This window comes from Ruditapes philippinarum, unplaced genomic scaffold (genome assembly GCF_026571515.1).
Source record: "Ruditapes philippinarum isolate M1 unplaced genomic scaffold, ASM2657151v2 ctg5576_1_1_1_1, whole genome shotgun sequence".
Classification (NCBI taxonomy): domain Eukaryota; kingdom Metazoa; phylum Mollusca; class Bivalvia; order Venerida; family Veneridae; genus Ruditapes; species Ruditapes philippinarum.
In genome coordinates this window covers 122,522-132,953 of record NW_026854164.1, presented here as the reverse complement: position 1 = coordinate 132,953, position 10,432 = coordinate 122,522, and positions in this window count along the sequence as shown.

Genomic DNA, 10,432 nt, shown 5'->3' with positions numbered 1-10,432 from the left:
TTCAACTGCAGGTAAAGTGCACAAAAATAGATAATTACATTCGGGTTTAATAAATAAGCTGACGGCGCTCTTGGTCTACGTTGGTTTAAGTGACACCAAATGAAAGGTCTTATTTGAAGATGAATGTTGGATCATTATATGTCAAGTTTGTATCAACAACCCCAGCAAAGGAAAACAAAAAGGCGAAAATAAGCAACAAGTCAAGAATAATTGGTAAAATCCCTGCCAATGCCCACATAGTAGTGCAAAATTAAGCTATGTCTAATAACCATATTGGCCCGACAGCACGATGTCTGCTGCAATTGATACACACGTCTGTTTGACCCTGCTATCCCCAGGAAGGGTGCCGTGTTTACGAATGATAAAAAGCATGCATGATCTTGTTAGATTTGTTTCTTTCTGTGTAAACTTCATGATAGTTTAGCATAACATAATAATGCATTACCTGAAATAAAATATATACATGTACAATTTAGTAGTTTCTAAACCTAACGCTTTCAAATGATTATTGCTTTCTTGGCTGTTGTTGTTGTTGTTGTCGTCGTCGTTGTGGGTGTTATTTTGTTGGGTTTTTGTTGTTGATGTGGTTTGGTGGGTATGGGTGTGTTTTTGATGTTTTGTTGTTGTTGTTATTGTTGTTGTTGTATTCATTGTTGGGTTGTGTTGTTGTTTGATTATATTGTATTTGTTTAATCTTTATTGTTGTTGTTATTTTCTGCTTTATTTGTGTTTTATTATATTTTATTTGTTAAATATGGGTTCCCGTTTTTATAACCGTTTTATTTGGTATTACTTTTTGGACAAGTTTAAATTTATGTGCAGTCAGATATCTCTACTTAAGAGTCATTTATGCAAATATAGATTACCAAATGCAGCTCATTATCGTGAAATCTGATATATGTGTCTTTACAACAGTTGTAAAAAAAACTAGTTCAAATGAAAAACAAACCGATCTACTCTAAGATCAGTTTTCGAGGTTATGAGATAGTACAAATAAATCACAAGTATCTGTAGTGTTATAATAATAATTACCTATTGCGCAAACTTTGTCAATATTCGATGTACAATGAAGGGTTAAATCTCTTTTTAACAAGAAGCTTGAATTCTTTCTTTCTTAACACTAAGTCAATCATTGATCGTTACATTATCAAGTGCAACCAACGAGAGCTAGTGTTTGCACCATGTGATCTCCCAGATAAATCATCATTGGATCCAGCCATCAATTCAGCCTCATTTCCATATCCAAAGTAAAGAAATCCCAGAAAGCCCCGTTTTTATTTTTAAGTATAGAATATCCGTATCAAATGCATATCGTATCCCATACAGTCTTGCTTTTATATTTATTTTATTTCAAAGTCTAAAATGTCTATGTCGACTTCCCAATAACCAACCACCTTTTGATAGTTAGTTGGGGATTCACGCGAATAGCCAACTGAGTCCCCCGGTCGATGTATGGAGAAGAGGGTATTACCATAGTGTAGAAAACACATATCTACACATATCCGTCAGGTCTGTTCCAGAAATATACTTTCTGTTTTCAGAGATATACATGCAATATATGAATTACACGCGAATAACCAGCTGAGTTCCCTGGTGGGTCTAGGGAGACGGGTTGTTTCCTTGCAGTATAACTCATCTATCTTGCCATATATCCTTTACTTTATTCTGGAAAAAATATTTCTATTTTGAGTGGAAAACATGCAAAGATCGAATAACCAACTAGGTCCCTTTTCTGTTTTTCTGTGTTTAATTAGTATATGGGTAGTTGGTTATTCGAATATCGCAGTACCTACTACCTACCAAAAGGACACTCATAAAAATAACATGTTTAATATTTTTCAGTATGCATGGGCTTGTGAATTGTACGTTACCGTTGGTGTCCTGTTAAAGTTTCCAAAATAGTTACTTATTGAACGTATAGTTGAATTATCATTAACTTTTTTTGCATTTAAAAAATTTAGTACAGTTATGGTGATATAGTGATCATCATGTTGTCGTACTGTCATCGTCGTAACGTCGTCCTGTCATAATTTCTTTACTTCCGTAATTCCACATACTTGTATAAAATACTCAAAACTGTTCTAAATTTCCTTTCATTATTTATTTGTCTACAATTAATAATTATTTTTTTTTAAGTTTCTTTTTCTCACACATAATTGACTAGTCACTGAAAATTCTCTCAAAAATCCCTATACTGAATCTAGCTCTTGAATCTCATTCTTGAATCTAATTCTTCAATCTAGAATCTCGAATCTTGAATGCCCCTAGAAAATCTTGTACCAGTATTTATATGAAATACCTTATCTCTCCATATTTGGAGGTTACCCTAGTGTTAATTGACAAATTTAAGCCTTCTATATTTATGACGACAAGTGTTGACCAAGTTACCATACCAGAAACAAACAGACTGATTCCTGGAATATTTATGATGGTAACCGATGATTGAGTTTCCTTAACACAACAATTGCAGGCCTCTTGTCCAGAATTTATGAAGGTAACCGTTGACAGGGTTACCATACTAAAATCTCAGAGACTGATACACAATCTAGCCCCAACAGATTTATAGTAATAAATAATGACAACAAATGAGGTCTCAATTCTCATACAAACTAATCATTATATCAAACCTTAACCAGGTGCATTGCTTAAACTACAACAGTACTGTCGTACTGTAATCACTGTCGAATTCCGCGCTTTTATTTCCCATGGAAATCGCCCTTGTTTTTAAGGTACATCTTTCTTCATATTTATTTTTACGAAATTGACATTAAAGTACCACAAAGTAAGTAATGACAGGGGAACATATCAAAATATTTCCTGAATTACTTTTTCCATCTGTTTAACATAGTTGCCTCCCATACATAAAAATCTCATGTGAACCTATAAAGATTTGGTTGCGTTACAAAGTAAAGAAAATAAGAATTAGCTAATGTCCGAATTCCAGTACACAGTATTAAGTTTTATTTTTTGAATTAACTTTTCTGCAATTTGTTGATTATATGGAATTAATAGTTGTCTTTACTTTGATATGAATGAAAATAAATCAATGTCATGTGTTTTTCTAATGAAGGGACATAATTTCTTTTAATTTGTATAAATGCATGAAGATTTGTACGATCTAATTGTTTGCAAAATTTCAGATCATTTGTTTGCAGCACTTCCAAGAGATAATTAATTAAATTGTGCAAATTGACCAAAAAAATGAAAAGCGTTTAAACGCTTTTGAGTGAAACCGCCCAAAAGCCGTATAAATAGCAATTACCGCATTAAAGCAGCACGCCTTCAGATTCATACTGATTTTCATGAAAAAATATAAAGTACAAAATTGTGAAGTAACCAAAAGAAAGCAATTTGCTATTATCAATGGCACTTACATGCCATGTTTATTACCAAAAAGAGGTCAAATTATGCAAAAATAACCCTTACTGCGTTAGTAACGCAGTAGAAAAATAGATATAATTACTGAAAAATCAGCCATTAATCGCACAGAACATGTCAATTATTTCTTGAAGCTTGAATCTTTTTACTTTTCCTAAAAATTTAGTACATTTTTCTCATGCTTGATTTTATTGAAATATTTTGGCTCATCTGGAGGCATGCTGCTTTAATACATTCACACATTATCTATTGCATAGTTTTCCGTTTCTTGAGGACCAGTAGATTAATGAAAAAAACAAACTTTTTTGTGATTGATTTTAGTTTATTAGACCTCAGTGGAGTTCCTTTTAAATAAGTAAAGTAAATGAGATGTTTCTTTTAGAATATAAGCATTTTTTACAGAAATGTGGAGTAAGGGAGGAGGTAAAGGTGAGTGCCAAGTTGTACAAAATTGAAAGTGTGGAGGTGGGTTAAAAGAATTATCTTTTATTTTGATTGTCCGAACGCAAACGAGCTGATTTGACTAAGTACTGTAAGCGGTTGCTGATAAGAACAACGATTCTCATTGGCCAGTAGTTATACTTAATTATAAATCGTTCTTATTTTTGGATTAATGATAAATAGAATATCATATTCATGTAAATGTATACTCAACATCACTAATTCCGCGTCATCACTTATCTCACGGTAATGGCATATTTTCATGTGACCAGTGTTAAAATTGGTCAGAATTGACATATTTTATTCAAACACCTTAACAACAAAGTTTCTGTGCAAAATAATTTAAATCTATAGATTTTTACGTAAAACTGAACAACATTTTACAAACTTCTGCAAAAAACAACAATAGTCCATTAAATTTGTGCATACGTCTGAAACAATCATCATTTTCTAAATGTTCTTGTTTTTTGAAAGAAAAATTTTGAGTTACAATGTACAGATACTTTTAATATTTAAAACTATGCAAAATAACATATAGAAATTTTAACTGAAACATGAAAGAACTGAAATAAAACACCATTACCGCGAGTTAAATGATGACATACTGTTTTCAAAATGGCCGACACACGGTCTACATCTGACAAATTAAAACTTATTTTGATTGAATATATTGTTGTTTCCTTGTGTCATATAGCAGAAAAATGACTAAATGATACAGTTTATGAAAGTTTTTGTAGTGTTAGTTTATTGTTTGACTGCTTTACTGTTTTAAAGTGTTAAGTACCGTGAACTAAGAGGAGCACAGTATAATACTAAATTTATTGAATTCGTTAAATAAAAATAATAAAATGCTCGCGTATATGATTTTATTCAACTCGTTCATTAAATAAAATATCTATATATAAGTTTTCGCAGAAAGGGAACAACTCTAAAATCCACTTCCGGGAACTGACCAATACTGGCCTTGAAGTTACTAAACATTTTTCTGAAATTGTATCTCAAATCTCAGGATTTTCATTGGTCAGCGTATATATCGTGCTCACCAATCAAATACCCCAGATAGAGATTGAGCTTAGACATCCTCCTTGTAACCCGACAACCTAGTGTATAATAGTTGGAGCATCACACTAAATACAGTATTCCGTATATACCGGAAAGGCGTTTGAATGGTTAAATGCTAAAATATTGCCTTTTCATCTGCCAAAATGCAATTTAAAATGTCTTATTCGTCTCTTCACACCGATTTATATACGATAATGAATGAAAAATGTAAGAATCGGCTAAAAAGCGATATTTATCTACTTTGTTATCATGATTTCTGTAAGCGTCTAGAGGCACTGCTCCAATACTGTAGTGAGTTCAACTCTTAAGAAACAGTGTCCTGACACCAGCGGGGCTCAAACTTACGACTGTGTTGAGAGGCTGATGCCTTAACTATTGTATGCCTGTGCACAGATACATTAGTTCCATTACAATGCAGTAGTAATAACCTTACAGTAACTATCGGTTTTTATATAAAAAAAGAATGATTAAATATTAAAGTTTCTTTTTCAAATATGTCGCTGAAAAGACATCTGACGAATAATTTATCAAAACAGAAAATGCCTTTATTCGCTAGTTATAACAATATTTGGAAACACTTCACGTGTCACAATTGCATGATTTATAACCATGGCAACTTGACAATTATAAAAATACTTGAATTTTATTTAGGAGCAAAAAGTTGAAGAATCGTAAGAGTCAGCTGTTATTGAAACTCATAATAATTGAGCCTCGTCACGACAAAACCAACATAAAGGGTTTGCGACCAGCATGGATCCAGACCAGCCTGCGCATCCGTGCAGTCTGATCACGATCCATGCTGCTCGCTTACCAACCCTATTACAAGTAGAGAAACTGATAGCGAACAGCATGGACTCTGATCAGACTGCACGGATGCGCAGGCTGGTCTGGATCCATGCTGGTCGCAAACCCACTATGTTGGTTTTGTCATGACACGGCTCATATCTATTAATCCCCCGACCGCGATATTTACCATTAAACCTTAATGACATATATAGGGACCTATTAAATAACATTTTAAAAGGATGTTTTAATTGCTTTCGTTGCTGTTGTTGTTGTGGTCGTCGACATCGTCGTCGTCATCATTATTATTTTTATCATTATTATTATTATTATTAGTGTTGCTGTTGTTGTTGTTGCTGTTGTTATTATGTTGTTTTTGTTGTTGTTGTTGTTGTTATTGTTATAATTGTTACTGTTGTTTTTATAACTAGTATTGTTGTTGTTGTTGCAATGAGAAGTAGTATAGTAGTTGTTGTTTGTTGTTGTGTTCTTGTTTCAATGATTTTTTAACATATAAAATCCTACCGAGATGCCTACACTTCAAGTCTATGAAATAAGAATATTTGTTATAATTTTCTCATATATCTAATGACCAATTTGTATGACAACTAAACATTAAAACAGTATAAGGTCACACAGTTTCTAGTTCATTTCGTATTTAAGTAGGTGAAATTATAGATAAAGAATAAGGGCACGTTTTAAAGACAGCGTTGTAAACAGTAAGATTTTCGTAACTCGAAATGGTTCACTTTAAACAGTTCGTCTGCTTTAATGTAGGGAAGAATAATAGTTTTAGTGCTAAATAAAGTTATCTAAAAAGGAAACATAACATAAATGTTTACTCAATTATCTTAACATTGAACGATGCCTTGTAAAGGCGCAAGCAACGGTGCCGCATTAATGTTTTCGATGTCGATTATGCGGTGATTTTCGACGCATAAGCAGGACCTTGATAATAAGGCGCACTTCCGCCAAATAAACAAAACCATTTAAAGCACATAAGATACATGATAAATTATTTTGGTAAAGTTTCAACAATATCGGACCTACGTTTTATGTTATTTTAGTGTGATCACTTGAGCAAGCTTTGAACAAGACTTTTCATCAGCAAAACCGGTTTAAACATTCCGTAAAAACGTTTAAAATCACGCTTTGCTTGACAAAACGCCAGTTTGGTGTTTTCAATGACACTCAATGGATCCTTGTATTTCAAAATCACTAGTTGCTCCCACAGTGTCGAATAGCCAAGAAGAAGAATCTTTTATTTCTTTTGTTTGTGTGCAAATTAAGCCTCAAAAGAATCATATGCAAGCTTTCATAACACAATTACATGCATGCATAAGTAAATTACTAATTTCAGAACAAGAAATTTACACTTTGCACTAGCTATCCCCACGCTTCTCTGCAGGTGGGTAGAGAGCAAATTGTTACTAATGTCATGTGCATAAGGTTCATCATAAATCTGTTATAAAATTCGTGACAGTTTATAATTATAAATGTATATAAACGGTTCTTACAATATGATATGGTGGTTTTATTTGTGACATGTCCTAATTTCGATCCGCTAGGCACCAGACGAAATTGCGACAAAGTGTCTGGCGCCAGGCGGAGCAAACAAAAACATGTCATGGCACAAATCAGCCACCATAATTTAATGAAGAAGGGTGACACAAGAGATCAACAAGACTTAGTAACATTTTAAATAAGATTATGCCTAAGTCACAAATGGCAAACGGCTCCGAAAAATCCTAATATCGACCGATGTCCGCCCGGCCACCGTGATAATCGGATAGCAGCAGCTGAAAATATTGCTCAACGGGCGGGCACCGTTGAGATTTAAGTACTACTTAAAAAGCTAACAGCCTCCGGACGATAATGTTTGGGTCATTGAATTGAAAAACACATCTGGCGGGGATGTATTTCGGATCAGACGATTGTTTTTGATACAAAAAGCCCGTCCGATTTTAAAGGCACCCGGGCAGACATAGCCCGTCCCCGCCCGTCGCCCGAAAAGACACCAGTTGACGAACACCGATGATTCATGCACAGGCACCTGGCGGTCATCGTTTCGTCGTAAAGCAAACGTCTACGCGGATTAGTATTAAGGGAAATGCAAACTACAAGTGTTGCATTATTTGCTTGGTCTTCATCTTGTCTCTATCAATTGCTTTCTTTACTGGCATATTGACCACTGATTTTTTAAAAGAATATTATAAAAACGAAGCCTTCACCGTCCGGCGCCCACGCAGCCAACGTCCGATCCATTTACAAGTCGCACAGACGCCGTCCGGACATCGGGCCGCGACCATCCGGTCTTTGAATGCTGTCTGTAACATCATTTCGGGGGAAAATCGCCCGGCGACAGTTTCATAAATGACCACGCAAGGAATTACATTTAAAATCACCCGGCGTTCGCGAAATCGTCAAAGCGTTTTATTTGTAACCTAGGCATAACTCAGACAGGTAAGGAGCAAATTAACAAGACTTAGTTCTTTTCTGGAACCGAAACATCGAGCTAGTTCAGTTACTTTAAATGTTAATTAATGACAACCGATGATTTATGTAACGTGTTGATTTTAGCAAGATTTAGTCCAAATAGGCGCAACATATAAATTAATACATGGTCAATTTAACCGTTTGACAAAGAACACAGAATATTTCAAAAATACTACATTTTCATCGAACGGTAAAGGAGGGCAAAGACTAATCTTTCAAATTGCTTTAAAAAGTGGGCCGTCAAACTGTTTAATTAGGTCTTTGTTATAAATGAATCTTGTTAAATGTCCTATTTTAATGTACAACAAAATTTACCGTTATATTGAACACAGTGACCCGATTCTCCGATATAGTGGTATAGTTGGGGTTTTACCAGGTGAAACCTTATCTCACAGATGTCTCACTCCCAACAATTATACAAGTCTCCCCCAGTCTCGCCCAGTTGCATTTAAGGTTTATGGATTTCTTGTTTATGGTTTTGTGTATGTCTGGGTTTTTTTGTCATGCTCAGATCTGTATATATTTTTTTTAATTCGCAGTTGAACTGCAAATATGTAATCGTATGGTTTTCGAAAAAAATACATGTCATTGTTCAGAAGGCCATATTTAATATACATGTATAAGGATATGCTATTTGTTTTTCACGATGGTATTTCTTCATTATCTAATAACGAGCTCGAACTGTTCGCAAAGAGAGCATTACGGTAACGCGGGTACCTGCTAGATATGTGATGGTTTTTATTTGTTTGGGTCGTCAGACCAAACAAATAATGATAGCGAAATTTCAGACTCTAATGCTGTTAATTGCAAATGCCGAAAGAAGTCCACTTTTTTGAAGCGGTTACTTCCCTTTATATGTAACACTAAGACCGAAAAATTCATGGGAGATAACTGCGTAAATATGGTCCGTGACAGGCGCATTAATTTGTAAGCAAAATAATTCCCGAATGGTCGAAGATTTCTAATATTGTTTTATTCTTTATAGATATACATGCTTATAGTAAGCGCCATGATTATTTACACAAGTGTCAAACAACAATTAGCGTCGTTACAAACCCTAATTTAGAATAATATGCTTTTATATATAAATTCACCGTGGCCGAGGGTTTTGCGCGCTCGCTTAGGAAGCGAGAGGTCTGGAGTTCAAATCCTAGTTCAGACAATTTTTTTTTCTTATAGCCAATCTACTACAATTAAAACGCTGGAAAGCATTGGTGGCACTATACAAAAACAAATTGTTTTATAATCTCACAACCTTCACCTTTCTGACATTCTGAGATCCAAACAAATTCAGCGCCTCCTGTGCTTTAATTAAACTTTCTCAGGAGGTACTGCAAAAATATGGGTAATAAACCAATCGCAACATTTCGACTTACAATATATCGACAAAAGCCGAGAAAATCTGATTGAAAACGGATGCGTAGACTCGTCACCTGATCACCATTATCATCATTAATATTATTATTAAATTTTGCATATTAGGCTAGAGTTAGCCTGCTTTCAGTTAACGTCATACAACCACCTTTACATGTGTTAATAAAGGGTAACAGTATTATGAAATGTCTTCTAAATTTACACGCTTTTTTGTTGTTGTTGTTGCTGTTGTTGTTAATGATAAAAGCAATCTTCGCTATTTTAAGCAATATTCAACATATGGATACACACTTTATTGATTTTAATTCCCGATGAAAAAACGCTTAAAATAAACATTTTCATATTTTTTACGGAGATATAGCTTTAAAAATAATCAACCGATGCACAGAATTGATAATAACATAAAATCACATCTTCATGATCTTTGAGTCCTATACAAACATTTGCAACTGTTTGGTTAAAGTAATTTATCAGTACAAACAAAAAAACATCGATATAGTTTTACCACATCCTTTAATTCGAGATAACACAATAATTTGGATCACGGTTTTTTTCCTATTCATCCACTGATTATAGTCCCATGTAAGATTTTCAACCGCCTACGCAGACATTTACATTTTCATATTTCATTTATTCTCACAAACATTTTATTTCCATAACAACAATTATATCGAAACATTGACTTATTAATGTTTCATGCCTAGAATAATATAGAATGGACATAAATCTCATTTCTTGTCTTGAAATTCTTTCTGAAAAAAAAGACAAAAAAACATATTTCAGATTGGATATAAAATACTAAATTTGTTCATTTTAATTAAGTTTAATAAAAATTAACTTTTGAAATGACATTGCTGTATAACGGATAATTATATCATCCAAAATCCTTCATACAAAA